This window comes from Cavia porcellus, unplaced genomic scaffold (assembly GCF_034190915.1).
Source record: "Cavia porcellus strain 051 isolate PalLab524CR breed Dunkin Hartley unplaced genomic scaffold, mCavPor4.1 scaffold_9, whole genome shotgun sequence".
Taxonomy (NCBI): domain Eukaryota; kingdom Metazoa; phylum Chordata; class Mammalia; order Rodentia; family Caviidae; genus Cavia; species Cavia porcellus.
The window spans coordinates 89,013,200-89,040,709 of NW_026947492.1; the positions used below are offsets into that span (position 1 = coordinate 89,013,200).

Below are 27,510 nucleotides of genomic sequence, written 5' to 3' on the forward strand. Positions count from 1 at the left end.
AACCCACTTTGACTTTCTATTACCTTGATTCGAAGCCCTGTATTACTCTCACCATCTTGTTTTTAACTGATGTTCCCCTATTCTGTTTTGCTGGATAGTATCAGGTTCGAAAGTTTAGGCATCAGCTGTGAAGATAATGAGATTCATTATAACGCCCATTCTCATTGACTTTTATCTACTTTTGAAGACCTATAATGTCTCCAATGTTTTGGTTTTGTCAGTTTTGTTCTTTACTGTTTTGTTCAACTGTATTATAACTAACGATATAGGCAATTCTATCAGAGATAGCGGGAGGCATTATGGTAACCATTGTTGATCACCTTGTATTATGTTTTTACGTTATCTATTATGTCCACCCTTTTGACTTGACCGATTCTGTTCTGTTATGTCTCATTTGGTTTGGTTTTACTCTCTTCCAAAAAAGCAGTAAGAACCGTGGGAGCAATGAAACCCAAAATGTGTAATAGTCATTGTACAAAAGAGAGGAAAAGAAAGTGCTCTAAACTATATAACTGCATGTATATTTAAGTGTATAAGATAGAAAATGATATCACAGAGTTTTATTGGATCATTGAACAGAACTGTTTGCAGTATCATGGTTGGAATGTCCACTCTACAAGCTTTAATTTTGTGACTTGAACAATTATTTCTAAGATGGCAATATGTAATCCATTAACTAATGATTTCCTACTGTTTATTTTTTTCTTCTGTAAATCTGTATAACTTGTACCCTTTCACTGTTTTTTTTTCTTTACTCCTTAAATAAAAAATTTTTTAAAAAAAAGAAAACAAGTTTCCACAACTCCCTCTGAGTGCACACCCAAGTGACTGAAAGGATACATTCAAATGCTGATACCCCAATGGTTTAATTTCCACCACAGGCCAACACTGCAGTGCCAAGCTGGGAACCAAGTCTTTAACACATGTGGCTGTTTAAGACACCTGAGATCATTGCCCATTGTTAGGACAAAATGCTCAATGCTCATGACTTACAGAAGGGAGCTTCTTTTTGTTTCAGAATTTCAGGGGGTTCGATCTCTGCAGATCAGCTGGTTCTAATGCAGAGATGGCACGATGGAAGGTCGTGGCAGGGAAAAGCTACTCAGTTTATGGCAGTAAGAAAGGAGATTGGAAAGAGAGAAAGTGGGGTGTGTGGGAGAGAGAGAACACAAAAACACAGTCTTCTAGATCAGACCTCCATGTCCCGCTCTTCAAGGAAGCCCTGTCTCCTAACAGCACATTGAGCTGTGGACTTTTCCTTGGGCTGATCCATGAATGAGGTTCATAGATCCAACCACCTTCAAAAAGCCCACCTCTGAGCACATGAGATTCATGGGACATGTTAGTCTAAACCCATAATAAGATACAAACCAGAAGAATTACATGGTAACAGCTGTAAAGTATTGCAGTCTTGGCTTTCAATTTAGCACTGTTAAGTAACTGATTAAAGAGACTTCTCACTGGTCTTCACTTCTTTTGTGTGTTACACAATGTAACAACCTGCTCAATCCCTGGGAAATCTTGAATCCTATGACCATGGCATCTCCCTCAAGATAAATGGCATTGGGCCTCCTCCTATATACTTTCTTTTAAATTATAACATGAAAAAAGAAACAAGGTGACTTTGTAAATCTAGCAGTGAAGGATCTGAATTCAAGATAGAGTAAAACGAATACACATGGTTTCATTTTATCTCTGTTTTCCACATTTAAAGAATTAAAGATTGAGGGAGGAGAGAGGCATGAAGGTGAAAATAAAAAGAATTCAACTGTGTTATGTCAGTGTTCCAACACCCCAAGGTGAATGTAATCACCGTGTACTGCAAACATAAAAACAGATTAAAGAAAAAGAATTAAAGATTATCCTTATAGATCTGGTAGATCCCATCTCAGAATTCTTTGCAGGTTTTCTCTCCTACTTATTATTAGGGCTTGCTGGTGTCATAGTTGTCACTAGCAACATAAACATGGGAATTTTCTATTAGTACATGTTCGTAGTGCACAAAGTTTACATTGAGCTGAGAGAGTAGGTAGGTGTATGTACATAATTCATCTTGATTTTTAAAATTCCTCTTCCCCTCCCTACCCCTTCCAACCCCAACTGCAAATCCCCTTTCTCCATTTTCATTAGTATTGTGATTTTCAGTTCATGTTTGTGGCATATAATGTTCACATCCCTTGTGCTATTTAATGCACTCTACATGACACATCTTAGTCCTCAAAGCCTCCAAGCTTGACCTCTAGGACTTCTTCCCATTTGCAAAAGATCTATCTCCCTGTGTCCTATCAGCCCTTCACATTGTGACTTGTTTGTACTTGTCTTATCCAAATCAGAAATACTGTACAGTATGTATGCTAGTGTCTAATTTAGTTCATTTAACATTATATTTTCTAGGTGTATCCATTTTCCTACATGTCTCTCTCAAATTTAAATTTTCTTTACCCATTTGCTGTTGGTGGGCATGCAGGTTGCATCCAGGATTTAGCTACCATATATTGTGCTGCTATAAACATGGATCACACATGTAACTCTAATATGATCTTTCAGAAGGATGCCTAGGAGGAGAATTTCTGATTTTAGTTCTTGAGACATCTTCATACTGATTTCCTAATCAGTTGTATTAGTTTACATTCCCACCAATAAAGTAGGAGGGTTCTTTTCTGGATTGCTGCCATACTGGGATTTGTTGTGTTTTGATGTTTGCTATGCTTTCTGGTATAAGATGAAATTTGCATGTAATTTGCATTTCTCTAATGGCCAGAAATTTTGAACATTGTTCATATGTTTACTGGCCATTTGTACTGGAGCGGCTTATTCATTTCACTGGCCCATTTCTTTTCTTTTTTAGTATATTTCATACTGTTATTTTCAAAGTACTTGTTCAGATTACAAAGTTTAGGCACAAAGATCAAATAATCAATGAAAGCACAAAGTGTTCAACTATTCTTTCTGATGAACAGAGATTAGTAGTATAATTACCTATTATGTGTGTACACATTTACTCTTTTACATTCTTTCTTTTCTCCTTTCCTCTGTTCCAGTTATATTTTTCTTTCAAACATTTTCTTTCCCTTTCATTTTCACAATATATATTGTACAACTTGAATCTCATTTACTCTTTCAGATTTTTTATACTAGGGAGACAATATGATATTTACACATATGAGTCTGATTTATTTCACTTCTGAGAATGGCCATGACCTGTATCCATTCATCTATAAAAGCCTCAAGTTTATCTTTCTGCATAGCTGAGTAATACCCGGTTGTATAAAAATATCACATCTTTTTATCCGTTATGTCATTAATGGGCATTTGGGTCACTTCAAGACTTAGATGCTACAAATTGTGCTGCTATAAGCATGGGTGCACATATTGCTGCGGCATGATGATTTGAATTCTTCTGGGAAAATATCCAGAAGAGAAATGGCTAGATTGAATGGGACCTCCAGCCCTAGTTTTTTTGAGGAATCTCCACACTGGTTTCTACAGTCCTTGCACCAGTCTATACTCCCACCAACAGTGGAGAAGGGTTCCTTCTTCCCCACAGCCCCACCTGCATCCGCTGTTGGTTGATTTCTTGATGATAGCCATTCTTTCTGGAGTGAAATGGAATCTCAGCTTTGTTTCAACTTGAATTTCTCAAATGACCAGTAATGTTGAACATTTTTTAATGAATTTATTTGCTATTTGTGTTTCTTCATTTGAGAAGTGAGTGTTTATCACACATGCTCATTTTTTGATTATGTCAATGAATTTGAAGGATCTGAATTTTTTCAATTCTTTATGTGTCCTAGATATAAGTCTTTATCTGAGGGAATGTTAAGTAAAATTTGTTTCCATTCTGTGGATTTTCTTTTCACTCTGTTGGTGATTTCTTTTGAGTTGCAAAAGCTTTGTAATAAGATGAGATAACAATTGTTGATTCTTTGAAATACTTTGAAATTGATTGTTTCATTGTGTTTTATTCATGAACTCTTTGCCTGCCTCTATGTCCTCAAGATTTCTACCTACCTTTTCTTGGGGCATATGCAGTTTTTCTATTTGACTATTTTGATCTTTGACCCATTTTTATTTTAGTTTAGTACATGGTGATAGACATGGGTCTAGTTTTAGTTTTCGGCATGTGGAAAAACAATTTTTCCAGCACCATTTCTTAAACAGGCTATCTTTCTTATAGTGAACAAGTTTGACCCCTTTTTCATTATGGAGACTGACCTGTAGTTCTCCTTTTTGATTGGATCCGTCTCTGGTTTTAGTATAGGAGTAATATTCACCTCCAGAAATGAGTTAGGGAAAACTGATTCCCTTTCAATTTCATTAAAGAGTTTGAGGATTAAACTGTTTAATCCTCAAATCTTCTCCAAATTAAATCTTCTCTAAGTTAAATATTCTCTAAATTTCTTGTTGAATTCTGCTATGAATCCATCAGGACCTGAGTTTTTCTTTGTCAACAAGTTTTTAATTATGTTTTGAACTTTAGTAACTGATACTGGGTTACTCAAAATTTTTATACCTTCTTATTTTAGCTTTGATAATTCATGCATTTTTAGGAATCTGTCTATTTCTTCTGTATTTTCAGCCTACACAAATAAAGATTTTCAAAGCAGATATTCAAGATCTGAATTTCCCCAATAACTGTAGTAATTTCACATTTTTCATTGCACAACTTTGAGTTTTTTCTTTTCTTGATAAGATTGGCTAGGAGTTTATCAGTTTTATTTATTCTTTCGAAGAACCAGCTCTTTGATTCATTAATTTTTGTATTGCTTTCTTAGTCTCAATTGCATTAAATTCTACTCTGATCTTTGTAATTTCCACCCTTCTGTGAGCTTTGGTCATGCTTTTCACTTCCTTTTGTAGAAGCTTGAGGTCCACCATTAGGTTGTTTACTTGTGCTCTTTCTGTTTTCCTGATGTGAGAACTCACTGCTATCTATTTCCCTCTTAGGACTACTTCCCTTGCATTCGCAGGTTCTGGTATGTTGCATTTTCACTTTCATTAAATGGTAATTATTGTTTAATTTCTTTTTTAACTTGATACACTGGTTGTTCAGGAGGGTGTTGTTTAGTTTCCATGTGTTTATGTAGATTTTGCAGTTTCTTTTGCCAATTTCAGTGCATTATGGTCAGATAATATGCATGAGATAATTTCAGTTCTGTTGTGTTTAGTAAAGCCTGTTCCATGAGCTAGTATATGATCTATTTTAGAGTACATCCCATGTGCAGCTGAGAAGAATGTGTTGTTTATTATTTTCCAACCAGCCTGCCTTCATCCATCAGCTCTTCTTCTAACATCTCATTTTGTTCACTGTGGTTTTGTAATTTTCCTACATCTGCCAAGGTGCCTCCATACTTTGCTTTCATGTCTTTCAATGGGTCCTTCTGTTCCTCCATGACTCGTTCCTTGCAGATGCTTCACTTGTCAGGTGCTCCCTAAGGTCAAGAAAACAGATCTGCATCTGCTCCACTGTGCAGTCGTTTTCCTACAACCTCTTCTGCCCATCTTTTAAGGCATCTTCTAACTGCTTTATCTGCTCATCTGAGTCCTCCTGGGCTCTCATATTCTGAGGCTAAAGCTTTGCACTTGCCACCTTGTGAGCCAGTTCATTTTGGAGCTAAAGCAGGCTCTATTTTGCTGAATCACAGAAACTCTGCATTCCTTCTAGCTCTTTCTTTAAAATCTCATTTGCTGAGTGTGAGGTTTGATTGGGTACCACCAGGGGTCTTAACACAGACCTATTCTGCACGTGGGCTGGCATCCGCAGGGAAGTGCACTGTGATTCCCTCATACACATTTGACCTTGTTTGAGCACATCTTCTTTTGGGCTACTGAAGTGGACTTCCTGATCCTAAATGATCACTCTCAAAATACTTAAATCTATTTTTCAGAGCCTCAATGGTCTTTAAGCTTTCTTCATGTTGCTTTTCTTTAACTTCTAAAAGGGTCTTCAGCTTTTCTCTCTCACTTTCCAAATCATCAGCAAGCACTACTTCCTTATTCAGCTGTAACTGTAGACCACTGACTTTATCCAACAGTACTCTTTGTTCTTGCTGAATTTTTCTCAACCTCTCTTTCAGATCTCCACTTTCAGCCTTCAATCCTGAGTGTTTTGATGCTCCTCATGACTGGATTTCATGTTGGCTTCATCTTGCCGGATGTCAAATTCAGCTGTTGCAAAGATGGTTCTTTCTTCCAAAGTGCTCTCCTTTACTGTACTTCTCACTGCAGTCTTTAGTAAGGTTAGAATATCCAGATTGACACCAATTCATGCGTAGTAGTAACTATCATGGCCAACGGCATCCATCCAACTTATATCTGCACCATTTTTAATTAAGGCTTCTACCACATCTCTACAACCATACTCACAGTCTAGCATGAGAGCAGTTCTGTATCGTTTGTGTCTGGAATTGATACTCGCCCCTCTGTCAGCAGTTGACATACTGTTGGCCTGCACAGCTAAGTACCCAGGGCAAGTGGTGTCCACTCATCTATGTCTTTGGTATTCACAGAGTCCCCATGGTCACAGGGCAGCTGGATGCTGGAAGGACAGTCCACCGTTGTTGCATCATGAAGCACAGTCCTTCCATGCAGGGCCATAGGTTCAACGGGACAATTATCCTGCAGAAGTATTTGTAGGCGTGATACTTGTCCACACTTAGTGGCCAGGTGAAAGCATATTTCTCCCTCCAGAGTCTCTGGTGTAATACCAATTCCATGTATGAGGATGGCATTCAAACACTCAGGATTCCCCTTGGAGATCACAACACGAAAGGCAGATCTGCCTTCCCACCTGGTTCATCTTTTTGCAAGGATGGAAGACACTTTTTCTACATCTTCTCTTTCTGCAGCTTTCATCAATCAGTCTTCATATTTTTCCAATCTGGTGGCAGTGGTGGAGGTCAATGTCCTAGGTGTGGGTGTGTCCCGCCTCCTCAGTAGGGATTTGAGGTTCTTCAGGCCAAGTAATCAGCAGAGCCACTCCGAGAGGGAGCAAAAACAACTTTGAAACTGCACAAGTATTTGAGAAAATTTTCCATTATTTAAAAAAAATAAATCCCTTAAAAAAAGAACAAATCAAAATATGGATACTTTCAGAAGAACTGTCTTCTTACAGGAATTTTTGCAATTACTTTTGATATAGCATTTGGATTAAGATGGGTATAAAAATTTGAAAGAAATTATTGGAAGGATATCAGTTTACCATATTAGTCTCATGTGGCTTTACTCTTCTGTTTTATTTTGTTCACTGAAAAGTGCAGTGTGGGATGTAGGTCATAGTGGTGGTGGTGAGAGCCTGGCCCATCCTCCCTGAGAAACCAAAAGATCCCCACCCACCCAGTGCCTGACCTTTGTTGGGGGGCCCCTCTGGTACTTGCAGCACAAAAAAAAAATGCAATGGTAACTGGCTTTGTCTTGGAAAGAGTCTAAAATCTGGGAGGAAAAACTGAGTAAAGTTTCCTGTCAAATGCCCTACTTGCAATAAAACTGCTATTGGTACTTCAAATAGGGCCGTGTGGTTAACATAGGATGGGGTTGTAGGAGCATTGCTCAATTTAGATCTATTTCTGAAATGCATCCTTGTTCTGAACACGGCATGCACGTGGTGCAGGGCAAGCTGTGGAGTCACAAACCCAAGAGCTCTTAACAAGATCTGCACTGGTGCCTGGGCCCAGTCTGTGCTAGTTCTGTACCTAATAAACACAGTGCCACAATGAGAAATCCTCAGAGGGGCACACTTCACACCTGTTTGCTGTCTTCTGAGTGATTTTTAGGTGTTTTATTTTTACCCTACAGTGTTCAGAAGAACACACTCTACAGTTCCTCAGGACTTTTCCAATCATCAATTCAAACAATTCTTAGCCAATTAGCACAGTGAAAATAGAATTCTGGAATTTCTTCAAAGGACCCAGAATGTGCAGGAATACACAGAGCAGTGAGGCAGGACTGACCCTGAGTTGCAGTCAGCCAGGTCTAAAGGTCGCTCCCATCAGTGTAGATGTTTGTTCAGCCATCAGCTAACTCAATCAGACACAGCAACCCTTACTTGTGTAATGCACTGAAAACTGAAATCTATGGTATGGCAGTACTGAAATGTGTTCATCTCAATCTGAGATTTAAAGAAAAGACTGAGATTTTGCAAGACTTTGGTTGGTTCAAATCATGCACAGTTATGTTTTTTTTTAATTTTATTTAAGGAGAAAGGAAAAAAAGCAGAGAAAGGGTACAAGTTATACAGATTTACAGAAGAAAAAAATGAACAGTAGGAAATCACTAGTTAATGGATTACATATTGTCATCTTAGAAATAATTGTTCAAGTCACAAAATTAAAGCTTGTAGAGTGGACATTCCATCAATGATACTGCAAACAGTTCTGTTCAATGATCCAATAAAGCTCTGTGATATCATTTTCTATCTTATACACTTAAATATACATGCAGTTATATAGTTTAGAGCACTTTCTTTTCCTCTCTTTTGTACAATGACTATTACACATTTTGGGTTTCATTGCTCCCACAGTTCTTATTACTTTTTTGGAAGAGAGTAAAACCAAATGTGACATAACAGAACAGAATCGGTCAAGTCAAAAGGGTGGACATAATAGATAATGTAAAAACATAATACAAGGTGATCAACAATGGTTACCATAATGCCTCCCGCTATCTCTAATAGAATTGCCTATATCGTTAGTTATAATACAATTGAACAAAACAGTAAAGAATAAAACCGACAAAACCAAAACATTGGAGACATTGTAGGTCTTCAAAAGTAGATAAAAGTCAATGAGAATGGGCGTTATAATGAATCTCATTATCTTCACAGCTGATGCCTAAACTTTCAAACCTAATACTATCCAGCAAAACAGAATAGGGGAACATCAGTCAAAAACAAGATGGTGAGAGTAATACAGGGCTTCCAATCGAGGTAATGGAAAGTCAAAGTGGGTTACTATAATATATCCTGCTATTTTTTTCCTTTAATTAAAAGGATAAAAATAAAAAAGTAAATAATGGAGTGGAGATTGAGATAAAAGAGGGCATAACAACGAAACAGCACAGATCAAAACATAACCATTTAAGCAGAATAGTGTTTCACCACCAGATAATCCTGACCTAAAAGTAGTTACCATATTGTCTCTTTCCTTGAAATCCTTGAGTACAACTTCGTATACTGTAGCATTAAGTATATCAAAACAATGTAAAACCATTCAAGAGAATGACAGCATTACAGAGTATTTAGAATCGACTAACAGAAAATGAACAATGGTTTCTGTATAATCTGCTTGTCTTTAAAAGGTTTTTGCTTATATCATCGTACATAATAAAATCCAATAAGATACAACCTATTTAGATCATTGGAAACAGAAGGACAAAAGCTAGATGAGACTTCAAAACAAGATGATACTAAATCAGTATTACCTATTAAGATGTCATTTTCTCCAAAATAGCTGTTCCTATCATCCAATCTTCTCTGTCTCATTTCTGTTGAGCTCTTATTCTTTCAGTAGCTGTCAGTTTGTCTTCTTCATTTTGTTCTCTGCTCCATTCGTTGTGGCCTCCCCGCCACTATTTCTGGGTTCTTTGTATTTTTCTTTTTTTAGAATATCCTGCAATACTTTCTGTAGGGTTGAATTGGTGGTTGCAAATTCCCCCAGTTCCTCTTTATCCTGGAAGCACCTTGTTTTTCCATCCATTTCCAGGGACAGTTGTGCAGGATATCTCAATCTTGGCTGGAGATTATTATCTTTCAAAGCTTGAATTATTTCCCCCCATGCTCTTTGTGATTTGATGGTTTGGGCAGAGAAATCTGCTGTAATTCTGATGGGTGCTCCCTTGTAAGTGGTCTGTTTCTTGTCTCTGACAGCTTTCAATATTCTGTTCTTGTATTGAATTTCTGGAATTTTTATTATTATATGCCTGGGTGTTACTCTGTTTGGGTTGTAGGTAGCTGGGGTCCTGTATGCCTCATACATCTGAGTATCTTTACCTTTTGCTAAATTAGGAAAATTCTCCTGGATTATTTCTGTGAGTAGTTTTTGTAGTTCACTTGTTTGTGTCCCTACTTCTTCTTTTATGTTCTTAACCCTTAAGTTATGGCTCCTCTTATCATCTTCTTCTCTTTGTATTATTGCTGTTTGTTTCTTTGTTATTTTTAAGAAGTTTTTCATTTCATTCTCCCATATTACAAGTCTGCCCTCCAGTTCAGATAGTCTGTCCTTAGTGTCTTTCAAGCTGTTATGCCAGTCTTCGATAGACTTCTTAGTTTCTTGGTAGTCCCTTCGAACCTGCTTCACGTATTCTATGCTTTCCCTGTTTTCTCCCCTCTTTTTCTGTTCTTCCATTCCACCATCTGTTTTTTTTTGGGGGGTGGTGGTGCTTAGCATTTCTCTAACTATTCTGCATACTTCTAGCTTCAGGTCGTTGATAACTTCATTCCTGAATTGGTCTATGAGGCTCTCTATATGGTGCCTTATGTGTATTGGTGCGGTGTCTGCTATTGCCTGTTTCTCAGAATTGGGGGCCGAGGAGACTTTCTTGTTGCTGCCTCTTCCCACATTCTTTGTTCCTTATATATGCAAGCTTATATGAGAGGCCCAGCTTCTCTCCCTGTCAGCCACAGCCTGATCGAATTGCGCAGGTTAGGTGTTCCCACTCACCGCTGGGCACCAGGCAGCCTACACGGGGCCCGCCCCTCCCGGCCACCGTCAGGCTCTGGGATCTGGGTTGGGCCAGCCTACCAGGTCCGCCGGCAGCGTCATGCAAGCCAGGCACTTTTCACCAATCCCGCCCGAGAGGGGGATGTGTGGCTGGAGCCCTGCTCCCGCAGGACTGCTCGGGCCCAGAAAGTCCTCCGCTGGAGTCAAATTGTGGTGGAGTGTCAGTTTCTCTCACTCACCTCGCCACAATGCACAGTTATGTTAATACGTTGTGAAAACCTAAACTCAGAGCAAAGATGAAACAGAGACAAGTTAGATGTTTCAGTCTACTGTTATACAATTTATTTCCAATCTTTACTGGAAGATTCTTGATAGTAGCTTTTTATTTTGGATTTGGGTTTTTTTTTTTTTTTTTTTTTTTTTTGGTCTTTTTGAGCCAGGGTCATGCTATGCCATTCAGGCTGGCATTGGGTTCACTTTGCAACCCAGGCTGGTCTCAAACTTGCAAACAGTTCTCCTGCCTCAGCCTCCCTAGTGATGGGAATACAACAGTGTGCCATCACATCTGTTTGTTTGTTTGTTTTTTTTTCTTTAAACAGGGATCAAACTCACAATCTCACACTTGCCAGACAAGCCCTTAAATCACCGAGATAAATCATTGGTCTGCACCTAGTTTTAATAGTTGGATTTTTCTAGGCCCACTTTCATCTCATACTGGAGAAGTGTTATGTGAATTAACCTCTGTAGCATGCCATCTCTCATTGTGGGACACTGTACAGCTCCTGAACCACACTTTGAGATTCCTTGTTCTGTTGTGTAAAACAAATAACATAGTTAATTCTACCAGAATAATTACTATAATAGCAGTGTTTATAAACTGGTCCTACCGAGCATGAACAATTAGGCAGCATCTTCCAAAGCAAGTGGTAAGATCTGTGGATTAAAATGGACCGGAAAGTTAAGAAACCAAGTTAGAAGTGGAAGGAGGCTTTTTTTGTTCCAAGTAGCAAAATCTGACACAAAAGCTGCAAACAATAGGGCTACAATTAGACCCCAAAAGATTAACTGCCCATCCGTTAGAGGGAAAGATATATGCTAAACACTGGGCATGTTTTAGCATGAATCCTACAAAAAGATGGGTATTATATCAATATCCTAATTTGATCCTTCTTATCCTCTCTGTAGTAATTCAGTTCATTTAACAGAAAAGAAATATGAGGTATAGAAAATTTAAATACGTTGCTTAATGATAGAGAAGAAAGACAAATGACTAACAAAAATAATCACTCTCTGGAACCTCTTAGTGTAGAAACTATAAAATACTTGACATTGTAATAACATATCCATACTTAATTTTAGCCAGTTACTTTTAAGATTTTCCTGGTACTAGGATTAAACTTTCTAATGTGTCCTAAATTTTAGTTTTAGAGAGAAACAAACCAAAACCTTAAATATTACAATAGATACAAGATATCAAAGAGATAAGAAGCATTTATTAATGCATAACAGCAAAAAATATAAATACTTAAGTAACCAAAGTTCCCTTTTTTGTCAACTGGTGTTTTCACTGTCTTAAAGTAAAAATATATAAATGATAGATGTAAACTCAAAAAAAAATGTTTGTAAATGGTGAACAAAGAAGATGTCCAAATGGTTAATAAGCAATATCAGTAGCCACTCATACTATACAAGTTAAAGTAAGAATTGGATAGTATTAGTGAATCATTAGAATACCTAACATTAAAATATTGAAAGCATCAAATGTTGGGGATGGCACGGAGTAAGCAGAATTCTAACGTGATTTTCATTACTACTTTGGAAAATGAGAGCAGAATCTTTTGAAGTTAACCAGATACCTCCTTACTGTTTCACCTTTGAAAAGGCCCAAGAAATACAACAGTAAGTACACAAAAAATAGTTCTACAATAATATGAATACTAAAATTATTACAATAGAAAAACCTGGGAAAATCTCATGAAGTGAAATATTAACCACCTATAGAAACTATTGGAAACAAACAAGCTGAGTAAATATAAAAGCAAAATATTAGTACTATAGACTAAGTAGTGTCCATCAATCATATATCTTGGACCCTTATCACCAGGTAAGACTGAGTTTGAATACAGGTATCTTTTGAATCAATTAAGTCTGATAGAATCATAAATGTAGGATTCTAAACCAACAAGATTAGTAGTATCATAAAAGAAACAGAAGCAAAGGTGTATTTGTGTCTGTCTCTACTCATACAGCTGGAGGAAAACTCGTAGGAATGCAAAGAACAAAAGGTAGCTGTCTACCAGTGAACAACTAAGTTTACTCTCTCCAGGAACTGAATTGGAAGGTATTTGACCTTACACTTTCAGCCACCAGGACTGTGGGAAATGTATTTATTTTGCAGTGTTTTGTTATAGTTCTCTGAGCAAGTAAGACTCTGGTAGTGAGAAGTAAGATGCTCCTGAAATACGTAACTAAATTATAGAAGCAGATTTGGAAATGAATACTGAGTAGTTTTGAGGTGCATGCTAGGCACAGAAATCAATGATGATTTTGATGAAGGCTGAGAGGAAACGAGAGGGATAAACGTTCCGTCTGTTAAAAATATTCAATCATGAGCAGAATGTTAGCAGCAATTTAGACAGTAACACTATTCTAGTGGGATCTCAGATGGAAATGAGTTTATTAGAAGCTGCAGGAAAAGTGATTCTTAATATAAAGTAGCAAAATGTACATGGCTAAAATGTATATGAATGTTCTGTAGAAGGTATTGCTTATGAATAAGGTAATTGGATATTAAGAAGAGGAGATTTCTAAAGAAGAACACGGAAAATTTAACTTGAATCCTCCTTGCTGCATATAGAAGAAGGGAATCAAGAACAGGTGGCTTTAAAAAGGAATTGTTGATTTAAAAGCAGTTAAAATTTGAAAGCATAGACAATCCCCAGCCAATCTCTATTATCAAGTATGAGAAAGTTCACTTTGAAGAGACAGCTGAGGGTGTGGCTGGATAGCCACAAGAAAGGAAGCCACAGGTCAGAGCCACAGGCTCAGTCATCTCAGCAGAGACCAGAAATAGAGGTAGATTTCATTCAGCAGTCAGGGCTGTAAATGAGACAGAGAAACTACAGGCAAGAAAAATCAAAGCAGGTTGTGGGACTTCTGTCTTCCATGAGATAGGACCACAGAGTTAATTCAACTGCAAACAATCATTCTCCCTGTAAATAAATAAATGAAAAAACACATGGGAAACTGTCTCTGGGGCTGACTCCATTCCCATCCTATGTCCAGAGGATGGTGTTCATTCCTCCCAAGTCCTCAAGGGCAGGCGATTTCTCCAACTCTCATACTCCCTTGCCCCATCCCAGTGCCTCAGGGGCTGGACCCTCATACTTCTAGACACTTGTGTCCTCCAAAGAGTAGAACACAACCTCCCTTTCTGACGTGTAGCCTGTGTAAAAAAAGATCCTTCCACAAAGAACAATATGGAATGAGGAGGAGGGAAAGCGTACATTTACAGTAGAGAAAAGTATCAACACCTTCAGCCAGCTGATCACAGTCATCTCCAACAGTAATGATTCATATCGGGCTTAGTGTACTAAAACAGAGAACAACATAAGAAACTGTAACATGTTGGTTTGGTAGTCCTCAAAATCATGCATGTCATCAAAAACAGGAAAAGTTTACAAAACCTTGACAGCCAAGAGAAACCTAAAAAGTCATGAGGCGTGACAGTTAAAAGTGATAGAGTATCCTGACTGGGGATTGCGGAACAGGCAAGAGACAATGTCAAAACCGAGGCCATCTGAATGCATAATAGCTATGAAACGCTATTAACAGAGATTTATCAATATTGGCTTGTTAGTTGTAGCACATATACTCTACCAATGCAAGATAATTAAAGCAAGTTTTGTTTGTTTTGCTATGCTGGGATTCAAACTCTGGACTTTGTGCTTGCCAGGCAAGGGCTATGCCGCTGAGCGACATTCCTGGCCCCAAAAGATAATTATAATTAGGCAAAATTTGGGAGGTAAGTATTGAGAAAGTCTTTGTACTATCTTCACAAATTTTTGGTAAAACTAAAGCAAAATAAAGTTTGTTTTTCAGAAGGCACTGTGTGAGCCAAAAAAGCAAGAAAGAATGCTTGTCATGTGATGCTGACATTTTTTTTGATGCTGCTTGTATGAAATTCTTGAACATGTGAAATTAATCTTCAGTGCTAGAAATGAGAATAGTAGGCTCGGGGAGGAGAGGAGTTGACGGAAAGAATCCTAGGAGCGCTGTCAGGGGGAAGCAGCGCTGTGCATGAGGACTGAGAGGGTGGTTTTCTGATGAGTCAGGGCAGTGAGGAGCCTCTCAGGTGTCTGAAGCCCTAGGACATGGATGAGAATATCACACAAGGAAGAAAAAATACAAATGAATATCAAGAATGGACTTTTTAGCATCTCTGGGTTTCTTTTTCTTACCCTAAAGGAGAGGTTCATAATTGACTGCTGGTTTGTATGCTGGTTTGTATGGTCAAGGCCTCTGTGTTCTATCTAAAGTATTACAGATTCTTTTTTTCTGCTTTTTGTGTCAACATTACTCTTAAATATGAAGTCCTGGTTTTTAAGAACAATTTCTTTTTCTCCTTTGAGGTATTTCCCCATAAAGTAAGCTGTTGTGAAGCTTTTCTCTTCCTATTTACTATACTAGTTGAGTCCCATTCATTTATAATTTTTAATAAGTGGAACATGATTTTCATACATAGTAAAGGCATTCTTGAATAGTATCATTATTAGATGCAACAATTACCCTCAAGTACTTGCCTAGATTATAGATGCCATGTATTTTAAAAGTGACAACTGATTTGTTGATTTGTAAAATTTATTCAATGGATATGATCTTATTGAATATGAATTATGTTTGATTACCATTTTACTAAAAACTGGATGTCCATGTGTCTTCTTTATCAAAGATTCAGATTTCTCCTAAAGCATACCCAAAAACTCATTGTTATTTTTCCAAATTTCAATAGATTGAATTAAATTAACAAGATAACACTTGTAATGATCTACCAGTAATTTAAAACCCAGATCATAAAGTACATTTTGAATATTTGCCATGTTCCCAAATGAATAATCACAATTATGATTGGATAATAATTCAAAATATGTTTTATTGATTGTATGAAGTCGCCACTTACATTATTAAGTAATATAATTCATTTTATGGAATAATAAAAGGTAATTATTTTTAGAACTAGATACCTACTATAAATTATTAAAAATATGACAGATATGCCTAAGATAATAAGCACAACTCATTATAAGGCTGATCATTTGATTTCTTCTACTTCTAACTAAACAAACTATTATATATTGACAGAATCATCCTAACAAGAATAATTTTCTATAAAATTATCTCTATTTATTTGTCTACTATCATGGCAAAAACAAGTCATTATTTAATTATCACGGCACTTAGGAGGCTGAGGCAGTAGGATTGCCACCATCTAGAGACCAGCGTTGGCTCTATAGTGAGTTTACAGCCAGCCTGAACTACACAGAAAGATCCTATCTCAATGAGCAAAACACAAACAAAACAAAAAATAGTTATTTCTGTAAGTAATGTAAATTGTGGCAAACTGTGATACAGTAATATGTATTACTGAAAAATTAAAGTTCCTTGTCTGTAATTTAAATCAGCAAAATGTAAAGACTACAAATCAAAAGCACATGCCTTTGTTTATTTTTTTCCTTGGTATTTATTAAAATGAGGTTAAATTGTTGAAAAGTCTGTGTAACAAAATTCCCACAGTTTCAACCTCTCTGATCTTTTCATTTGACTCTGCTCTTTATTTCTTCATCTGGCCTTAAATATTTGTCCAATATTTTCTCCTTTCAGTATGATAATTGCCTTTAGGGTTTCTCATAAGTCAGCTTAGCTAATGATGAGTACTCTGAATTTTTATTTAAGTGGAGTTGCCTTAACTTCTCTTCAGTTTCTGAAGATTGTTTTCTTCTGAATATAGATCTTTCTGTACATTATCTCACTGCCACATAAGCCACCAGGGTCTTGGATAAAATGAAAGTCACCTTATTGTGTGTGGTTCCTCATTATTTCATGAGTTGTTTGTTCCATTTTAAAAGATTCTCTATTGTCTTTGTTGTTTAGTTAATTTGATTAAATTGAGCATACCTGCCATCCCTCTGAGGCTCTCCAATTTAGAGTTTGATGACCTGCAAGTAAGCATTTTCATTAAAGTTTGGGTGATTCCAGCCATTGTTTTGTCAAATATTTTTTTCTTTTTCTTCCTTCTCATCTTCAGTAAGCCCTACTATGCAATACGGGACTCCTCGTTATTTATAACTCATTTTAGAAGCTGTGTTTTTCTCTCTTCATTCTTTTTTCCTATCTTAAAGTTCACTGGCTCTTCTGGAAAGTTCAGTTTTATGTTGAGGAATTCTAATGATTATTTTTTACTCACTAATTGTACTTTTCAGCTACAGAGTTAATATTTGAGGTCTTTCTATAATTTTTATAGATCTGCCATTATTCTTTTACTTGGCAAGACATTTTTCTTTTTTTTTTTTCTTTTTCTTTCTTTCTTTTTATTTTTTTTTTTATTTTTGTCTCTTTGAGACAGGATCTCACTATGCAGTTCAGACTGACCTTGAAGTTACTTTGAGGCCCAAGCTGGTCTCAAACTCATAATGATCCTCCTGCCTCAGCCTCCTGGGTGCTAGGATTACAGGCGAGAGGCACTGCACCCCAGCAAGACATTTTTCTGAAACCTTCCACTACTTCTTGAAATAGTAGGGGTTGTTTTGCTTAGGCATTTGTTGACAGCTCTTTAAAAGTATTTATATTTACTGATTTAAGGGCTTTGTGTAGAAAACTGCACATTTTGGCTTCCTTATAGACTATTTCTATGCATATTTTAAAGTCTCATGTAGCAATTCTGAAAATCCAACATTTCTTTAGGATGCATTGTTACCATTTTTTGTTGTTGTTTCCATTTGTGTAGTGACTTCCCAAACAATTTCTCATAAGAATTGTGTACATCTTTGTTCTTTGTGGTATATGACTGCTTCATTTTATTTTTATCTATCTATCTATCTATCTATCTATCTATCTACCTATCTACTTATCTACCTATCTATCTATTTGAGGCAGGGTCTTGCTAATCAGTTTAAGCTGAACTTGAGTTCACTTTGTAGCCTAGGCTAGTGTCAAACTTGCAAGGATCCTTCTGCTTCAACCTCTTGAGTGTTAGGATTACGTGTATGTGCCACCACACCTGACTGAAGTCCGCCAATGAAAAGAGATGTGCTCAAAACGCCTTGAACCAGGGTCTCCTAATTTTTATTATGGACTTTCGTGGTTGTCTGTGTTGGGGAAATCTCCAACCTGGCCTTCACTTTCCTTTCCGGCTGGCACAGAGATTCAGTGTGAGCCAGCGCTGAAAGATTCAAGCGCGCTCAAGTTTTTCCTGTGCACACTCATAGCCCTGCATCCGCAGAGTCTGTAGAAATGTTTCAAAATTTTCTCTTCAAGTGTTTCATCGACTGATTTCCTGAAGTGGTATTGCTATAATTGTGATATTAGAAAGCAGACCTTAATTGTCTCCATGAAACCACTGAAGATACACCGTGTATCTGAGTAAGCTTGGAGTTAGGGAAAGTAGGGACACGTTTTGAAAGTGGGGGTTTTCTTGGGGTTGTGAGACAAATCAAGTGACGGTCATCTGTGAAGCTTGTGTTAGGGCTTTGACTCCACTTTGCTGTTAAGGTGGCTGCTGGACCACTTGCCTTCACAGCTAGCAAGCTGCTTGTCTTCAAGGCTACCACAGAGCTAGGAACTGGGATACGGAAATACAATAAAATTGATGTTTCAAAGCTTGCTCTTTTTTTATAGGGATTAAGTCATTTTTTCTTGAATAAATTCTCCTCAGATTGCTACAAGCCTTAGGTTAATTTTCTGATCTTTGAAATTGTTGAATTTGACTATCTTTAACAACATTCTCATTTTTTTAGAGTTCTGAATTTTCCAATTTGAAGCTGAACACTTTTTCCATCCTTTATTGGTTTTTAAGGTTAGCTTTTGAAATTTGAAACTGTGATTGTGCTATTCATTATTCCCCTAAGATTTAGCTTCTCTTTGTTCAATATTTTATTATTAAAATTATGCATATTTAAATAACTCTTTTAAATTGCTCTTTTGTGCATATCAATATTGCTAAGATTTGGACATTTGCCAGATAATTAGCTATATGGACAAAAGCTTAACTAAAAATGACTGTAATAGAAATACTTTGAAGAGATTTAATATAAAATTCCATAGATGGATACAGATTATTCAAATTATTTCAAGTAACAAATATCAGAGTGGATTTTGTAACTCAACTACATAGAAATGAAGTTGATACAATGTCACTGAAAGAGCAAAAGTCATCATGATTTGATGTGAATAAAGAAAACAGTTTCTTAACATACTGAAATGTAAGAACAGCAAGTAAAGGTCTCAAAAACAAAAGGGAAGAATTCACTGGAAAAGAGGAGATAATTTCTCAGATAGAAAGAAGAGATGGAGAATGATAGCCAGAGTAGAAGGGAAACAAGATATAAGAGTCTGTGTTTGATGGTGTGCACTTCTGCTGGCAGAGATGAACATATTTGCTATACTGGGGCTTAGAGGAGAGGAGATGAGAGAAAGTTTGATCAGAACTCTTTGGTTAAGAAATCAAAGGATAGAAGGATGACAGAGCGCTTACAGTGCAAACTGCCCAGAAATGTGACAGGTCAGGCATATACATTTATCAAACAAAGGCTACTGATTAAAAATGTAAACCAGGAATAGAAGCCTGCAGGAGAAACTGTCAGCAAGAGAATCCAGTGGGAAATGTGGTCAGCATCATTCAAGTTTCTGACCAAGGAACACAGGCTCGAAGATGAATGACAGCCAACTTTGAATATGCTCACCTCTGCCCTGATCCTGCTCTAAATTATGACGTTTTCTTGATTGCCTAAAGATGCTTGGTTAGAGGAGACACACTGGGAAAGAGCAGTCCTGGGGAGGGGAGATGGGGGCATTCCCAGACAAGGGGACTTAGCATAGAAGGAGTGGGGACCTGATGGAAGGGGACACCAGATAGAGTTTAAAGTGCGTACAAATGTGTGAGGACATTGTCCAGAAGAATATGCAGAGTTGAGGGGCTTCTGGAGCCACAGAAACCCAAACAATCTCAGAATACATGGACAGGGACTAAAAGACAGCCTACAGGTCCACAAGCTCAAGTAGGATAGAACACACCTCCTCATGGGTGAACGCACTGGCCTTCATTCTCCATGTACTCCGTTGATTTATTGTTTACATTGGCCCCAAGGTCAGTCATGTAAAAGACCACCTGACCTTCCATGGTCCTTTCTCTGTCCCCTCTATGAATTCCTGCCCAGATGCCCTTCTTTCTTCTTTGAGCCTTGCTTCCTGGTTCTATCAGTAAAAAGGCCACAGAAGCTTCAGGTTGGGGCTGTCATGTAAGACTTCCTCACACTGAGGAGTCTTGGTTAGTGGCAGCTCCTCTGGGTCCCCTTGAAGCATGGATTAGACATGGATTCCAAACAATCTTCATCCTTTTGTTTCAGGCCATGGTCATGAACTGTGACACAAATGGCCAGTCAATACATGAAGAGATGTTCAGTATCTCTGCTCATTAGAAAAATTCAAATCTATAAAACACTCAGATTCCATCTAAGTTCAGAAAGAATGGCTATCATCAATAAATCAAATAGAATAAATGGTGGCAAGGGTGTGGGGCGGGGGGAGGGAACCCCTCCACATTGTTGATGGCTACATAAACCAGTACCAACACTATGGAAATCAGTATGGAGACTCCTCAAAAACTGAAACTAGAAATTCTATTTGACCTAGATATTTCCCTTCTGTGTATTTCTCAAACTACTGAAGGCAATGTATTATAGTGAAACATCCATGGTTATGTTAAAGCCAACACACCCACACATCTGTACTTATAAAAAGTGTCTATTTCATTGTCCATTTTTTGATTGAGTATTTTGTTCTGGCGGGGTCTGGTTCTTTGGAGTTCTTTATGTGCAATAGATACTAGTCCTCTGTCTTGTTTTTCCTATTTCTTCACTCTATTAGTTGTTTCCTTTGATGTGCAGAAAGTTATTAATTTGAAACAGCCCCATTTGTGAACCTTGATATTATCTCTTGTGTTATTAAGGTTCTGTTCAGAAAGTTTTTGCACTTGCCAGTGTCTTCAAAAGTTTTACTTGTTTTATCTTTCAACATTTTAACATATTAGAAACAATTTTAGAGCACTGGATGTAGTGCTACATAGCCATAATTCCAGTACGTAAGAGGCTGAAGTAGGTAGGTAATGAGTTCAAGGCCAGCCTGCGAAATTTAGTAAATTCTAGGCCATCCTGAGCTATATAATGAGATCCTGTCCAAAGAAACAAACAAATCCGGGAAGGGGGGAGGGCATGGTGGGCAACTTTGCAGCCCCAGGACTCTGAGACATCAAGGTAAGAGGATCACAGGTTCAAGCACAGCTTGAATAACTTAGAAAGACCCTGTCTCAAAGCAAAAATTTTTAATAGACTAGGCATATAGCTTAGTGAGAAGACCCTGGGTTCAATCCCCAGTATCATGCTCATGCACCCATGTGCACACACACACACTCACACACTCATACACACACACTTAAGGATATCTGAACATTTTCAGTAAGAACACAGCAGACTAAGGATGTAATGATTCTGGCAGCAATGATGGACATCTAGATGGAGAACAAAATAAAAGTGTTCTTACATTAGTGGCTTACAAACTTAGAATGAATCAGAATCACTTGGAAAGCTTACTAAAATATAGATTGCTAATCCTCAAGCTTAGATTTTCTCATTCAGTAGGTTTATGCTAGAGCACAAGAATTCAAAACTTTCCTGATGATGCCAATTACCTTATCTAAGGACCACGTATTAAAACAGTGCTCTATACCTTCCTTCCTGCTTATTCTGGGGAATAATATTATATTTCACACAATGGAAATGTTTCAGGAAGCGTCACACATCTTGTATGAGATACTTTTCTCATTGCTGAGATAACATAGCTAGCACCCAAATTTAAAGAGGGAAAGGCTTATTTTCCTCACGGTTTGTAGTGGTTTCAGTTCATAATTGGCTGGCTCCAAAGCAGGATAGCTTGGCAGAGGAATATCCCAGAAAAAAAGCTCATGGGAGGCAGAGGCAGCAAAACAAGCATGGCACATGAACTGCAGCTTTCTGACCTTTTGTCCAGGATACTTGGAGCAGGTAGCACTCACATCCTTAATTTTAGTACCCTGGAGCCCAGCATTGCACCATGAATGAGTTCCAGCACCACACACTCTGCATTCAGTCATCTCTGAAAAAGCCACACCTATGACTACATGAGGCTTTGGGGGGACATCTAACCACAATCCATAACAGAGACTATTGACTAATAAAATAGTAAGACCATTCCTGCATTCTGCAAGAGTTAAGGCAGTGTGGCATATAGGACTCCTAAAGACATTCCTAATTGTCACCATCCTTACTTGGTCAGGACCAGATAGGAGACACCCAGTTGCAGCTATGATAGAAAAATTCAGGCCAAATCCCACAGGATAAAGAAGTTTAGCTCTGCAGTGATGTGACAGTATTTTTAAGAATTTAATTTATCAACATTAAATCAAGGTAATCACAGGTATCTCTCTTCAAATGTTTATTTTATGGGACGATGAACTGTAGAGATGCAATAACCATGGTTTATTAATCTTGATAATCTCAGAGCCCTTCATAGTGTCATACTCAGAGTAAATAATTCATAAAAGAACAGAGGCAATTCTTCAATAAATAAAAATTAAATGCATTTTACCACTTGATTTATCTAAAGTGAGAAAATATTTAAATCACATTGGTACAGTATTATGAATAGAAAAATCTACCCAGATTGCCTAAACCTACCACTTACATCATTGCTCAATTTTTATGCCATTTACCTGACAAATGAAGAGAGATTTATAACATTTATTATGGATTTTGAGATCTTAACTAAGGATGAGGAAGTATAAAGTTTGTACATAAGCAGATTGCACTGTTTATATTAAATATTTTAAAATAGCACTACCCCACTGAATTAAATGACAATGCATATTAACTTAATATGCAAATAGTACTATAAAAATTTTGCTACAAAAGTTACCTAAAACTTTATAATGATTTTATAGCCAAGGTTTTTGTAACAGATTTGATTTTAAAATTTTCTATATTTTTATTTGTTAATAGTCTGTCCTTAAAAACTGTTCTTCTATACAATGAAACAATCTTGCTGTAATTTGATTTGCCTTAAAGAGTGTGCCTTTTGAGTTTTATATCAATATATTTGTTTTCTAAAAAGTTGTCAGACCACATTAAGTGCTTCATTTTGTTTCAGAAATATGGTTTGTCACAAATAGAGCTTAATCTATCCATTTGGCCAAAACATCTATGCAGAGGTCCATATCAGTAGATGTTTTGGGATCAACAATTTTTGACCTAGTCGACATGTCCTTAATTTTTTTGATTCTTTTCCTTATTGGCCCAGCCCAACATATAGATGCCACATGAAAATGCCAAAAAATGTTTATAACAAGAGCAAAGGAAAGAGCTATTTGGTTTTGCTGAATTTTTCTCTAAAGCAATATTCTGTACCGTACTACAGTGACACAGATTATAACCAGGATACAGCTTCTTTATCATGACTGTGTATATAAGAATGATAAATGGGTTCAAATGATACCAGTTTAAAATGCACTGCCAATGTTTCTGTCATTTCCTAGTATTCTGTAAATAGCTCTGCTTTGTGATACCATTATGAGTATGCTTTAAAACATTTTTAAATAATCTGGCATTTTAAACAATCTGCCACATGCCTTGTATATCTGCAATTCAGGAGATATTTGACTGTCACCAATCTGCTCAGTAGCTACTTATCTTGTTTCTTTTGAATTCAAACAAAAATTTGAATTGTTAAAGATTGCATATCTTGTAGCAAACAAACTTAGCTGATCTGAATTCTAGTTTCTATCTTACCTTGATTTCCTTTTGCAAAGAAAAACAAATTAAAACAAATTGAAAGACAATATAACACAAATTTCAAGCACATAGAGGTTTTACTGCATGTGAATCATGCAGTATGCTAGTGAGGTTGTGCTTCTATAGGAGATTCTAAGTAAGAATAGGACTATCCCTGCATCTTAGAATCCTTAAACACTGCTGCAAAGTCACTCTTTCCATGGGACCTTGCATATTCATAGGTTCCAGGAATTAGACTCGGATGCATTTTCTTCCCATGTGTCATCATTATCAGCTGCGGCTTTAGGAAATCCTTTAACTGCTTCCTTCAGTTTTTTTATGTTGTATGTCTTAAAATATCCTTGCAAATTCTGTGTTTAAAAGGTAATTGGACCATGGCAAGCTACACTTATCAATGATTCATCCATGGATGAGTTCAAGCTGATACTAGGAGTTGAATCCTGGTTGGAGGTCAGTCACTGGGAGCATGACCTGGCAGTGTGTATTTTTTTGTTGCCATCTCTTTCTTCTCTGCTTCTTGGATGAACTGAGTAGTATTTCTCCACCAAGCTCATCCTTCGTGCCATTTATGCCTCCTACCCAGCCCACCACAAACTTAACGTCTTGATCAAAAACAGATTGTTTCTTCTATAAGTTGCAGGTGTTAGATATTTTTCCCCAGTGATGAGAAAATGATTAAAAGACAAAACTTGCAAGGAATTTGTCTACATTTTGTCCATAACCAAAGATATTGTATGAGACTGATGTAAAGATGGTAGACTCATTAATCTGATGGAGGAAATTTCAAGGCAATCTAATGTTCTGACTCTGGCATGAGTACTTCTGGCAGTTTATAGCCAGACCTGCAGTGGGAATCAGGAGAAAAACTAGCTATGGAAAATTTGCAGTTTCACTATAAAGAAAGGTTCAAAGCTTGAGACGAGGAAAGCATGATTGCTGAAAAGATTAGCATTAAAAACAAACCATGTACCTTTGCATTAATACAATAGGAAAGAAGACTCAAAGACATCGCAGGAATTGTGCAGACTCTACTTTGGTAAAGTGTCTGGGTGTAAAAGAGTATAATTCCTTTGAATAACTTTGCTTTGAGAAGTTAGCCCCATGATGTCCTGCTCTTTGAGGGTTGCCTAGGGAAATGTTTCTCTGAGATTATCAGTTCAGGCACTCAGTTATCCCTGTAGCCATGGTCCAAGGGGGCCAAGCTACTGCTCCAGTCAGCATCAGACCTCAGTGTTACTCCTTTGACACTGGTTTTTCAGAGATGCAGATTGCAACTGTTTTATGATCATGGTGTCTCCCACTCAAACTACAAAGCCAGTCAATTTACTACTGTGAGGTAATGACTGAAGCTGTGAGAGCATAAAAAGCAGCAGTAGAGACCCCCAGAAGCTGGAGATACCAGGAACCTGACACTCTTGTGAGAAAGGCTTCAGAGAGTGACTGAAGTTAGCCCACGAGAAAGGCCATGTGGACTCCAACCAGCTAGACTGTAGGGATGGTCTGTCAGAGTCTTCTTGAACTCACATTTCATTGCCACAGTGGCCTAGATGTTTGATGTGGGACTGCAGACAATGTTTTCCCTGCTGAGTCTAAGTTTGCTTTGGTCTAACTCCTGTTGTCCCTACATTCCTCCCTTTTGAAATGCAAATGTTAACCCTGTGACACTATAGGTTGGAAATACTGAACTTTTTAAAAATTTTTGGCTAAGAATTTGCCTTTAGTCTCAAAAGACACTTTGGATTTGGACTTTCCAGCAATGCTATAATTGTGAAGTCTGTGAATTCTTAACAGATGCACTAAATACATTTTGTACAATGAGATGAATATGAGTTTTGGGGAGGAGCAGAATGTTACAGTTTAAATCTAAAATGTCCCCCCAAACCCAAATGTGTTATAGCATTGATTGGATCATCAGAATACTATGTTCATCCATGGATTCATCAATGAATTCGGTAGCTAAATGTGCGGTGAGGAGGTATACGGTGTCACTGGAGGCCTAACCTGGAAGGGTGGAATCTTGTCCTCATTCTCTGTCTCTCTCCACTTCCTGGATGCCAAGAGGTAAGCAGTTTACTTCCATTAGGCCTTTCCACTATGATATTTTTGCTGTGGAGTCAGTCTGCCTTGTGATGAAACTTTTAACCAGAATAAATTCCTACTCTTTTATAAGTGCTCAGTACTTTGTCCAAAAGATGGAAATATGACTCACACAGTTTATTTCTGTCAAAAAGAGTAGCTTTTGCTCATTTTGTCTTGCCTCCTTTTCCTACAGATTGCTTAATAATGAAAGGAGTTTTTTACATATTAGAAGTCAAGTTGCACTGGTCCCAGCATTGTACAGTAGTTGACTTACTCATTAATTCCTGCACATCATAAATAATTATTGGGTGCTTTCCATGTGTCCAACTCTATTCCACACTTATTCACACAGCAATGAGCAAGGTTTCTACAGTCATGACAGCAAAGGGAAGGTGTTCAGCACGTGTAATAGAAAGAATATTGGGGGGGGCTACTTTAGTTAGATTAGACAAGGGCTGTCTCCCTAAAATAAAGCCAAATGATGAAGAGATCAGACATAGATTCAGACCAGCCAATCTAGACAGCCGGGAGACACTCCAGCAGAGAGAAAGGACCAAGAAAGTTTTAAATTGGATCTTATCTAAGAACAATGCAAAAGCCAGGCATCTGAGCACAGTAAGCAGCAAGGAGAGTGACAGGAGGTGCACACAGGTAATCTTGTCACAGAATTAAGTAGTGAGAGCTGCTAAGATTCCTGATAAAGTCTGTTTGAGTTTCTCTTTGTTAACTCAAAGGGTTTCAAACATAGGTGGTAAGATCACTTACCTGGAGAGAAACCTATTGAGTGTCAATGAAAAAGATTTTAAACTAAATCTAGATGAAAAGTAATAATATTGACTGATTCTATTGGGATTTATGGGAAACATGCGAGCATTAAAACTGTTGAGGTAAAAACTAGTAAGTTCCTGGCAAAATCTTCAGTCATTTTTTAGCTGTGATCTGTGTATGAAAAGCTGTGTGCTCACTGACACAGGCTCTTAGGATAGCATTACTCTTAAAAACTTAGCTAGATATTACATTCTTTTCGAGTAATTTTTCATTACTACATAAATGTTTTCCTAATTTATATGTCAATTTTTAGTCAGTAAAATAAAATTTTCACTCATTCACTGAACTTTTTCTCTTTGCTTTGTGTTACTATTTTCTCATTATCTTTGGTTTTCAAAGTTTTTCTCTGTTTTGCCTTAACTGCACTTTTTATTTTCTCATAATTTCAGTCTGATTTTAAAACTACAGATATATCTTTTCAAATTTCTTAACTATTATGTTTTTAAATATTATCTGATAATATTTTCTGTTCCTTGCATTGCTCTAAAAGTGATGCTGACTTTTTAAATTCTATTTTTCACATCCCTCAGTCTTACTAACTGAAAATATTGAATACATTTAGAGTACTCTTTGGGTGTAAGTACTTTTCTAGGTCCTTTTCATATATCAATTCATTTAATAATCACAGTACATTTAAGTAGGTTGTATTATTATTTCCTTAACCTATTACCACACAGGAAAAAAAAAAACCTTGTGTATAATTTCTTATTTAATATTTACCCTGAGTTTTTTATTTTAACTGCTATATTTCTTCATTTTCTCTTTTACTATGAATTTTTTCTATGGGTGAAAGCTATAGTCACCTTTCTTCTGTAGATATTGTAATACATATAATTGATGCCATTTAGGAAAAT

The 27,510-nt window shown here is 37.1% G+C and overlaps 1 long non-coding RNA gene and 1 pseudogene across 1 annotated transcript in view; both read right to left on the bottom strand.

The window, feature by feature from the left end:
* Positions 1–27,510, bottom strand: part of LOC134477595 (uncharacterized) — a 65,467-nt gene that overhangs the window by 36,180 nt on the left and 1,777 nt on the right. The window lies entirely within an intron of this gene.
* Positions 5,247–6,867, bottom strand: LOC134477748 (uveal autoantigen with coiled-coil domains and ankyrin repeats-like; annotated as a pseudogene).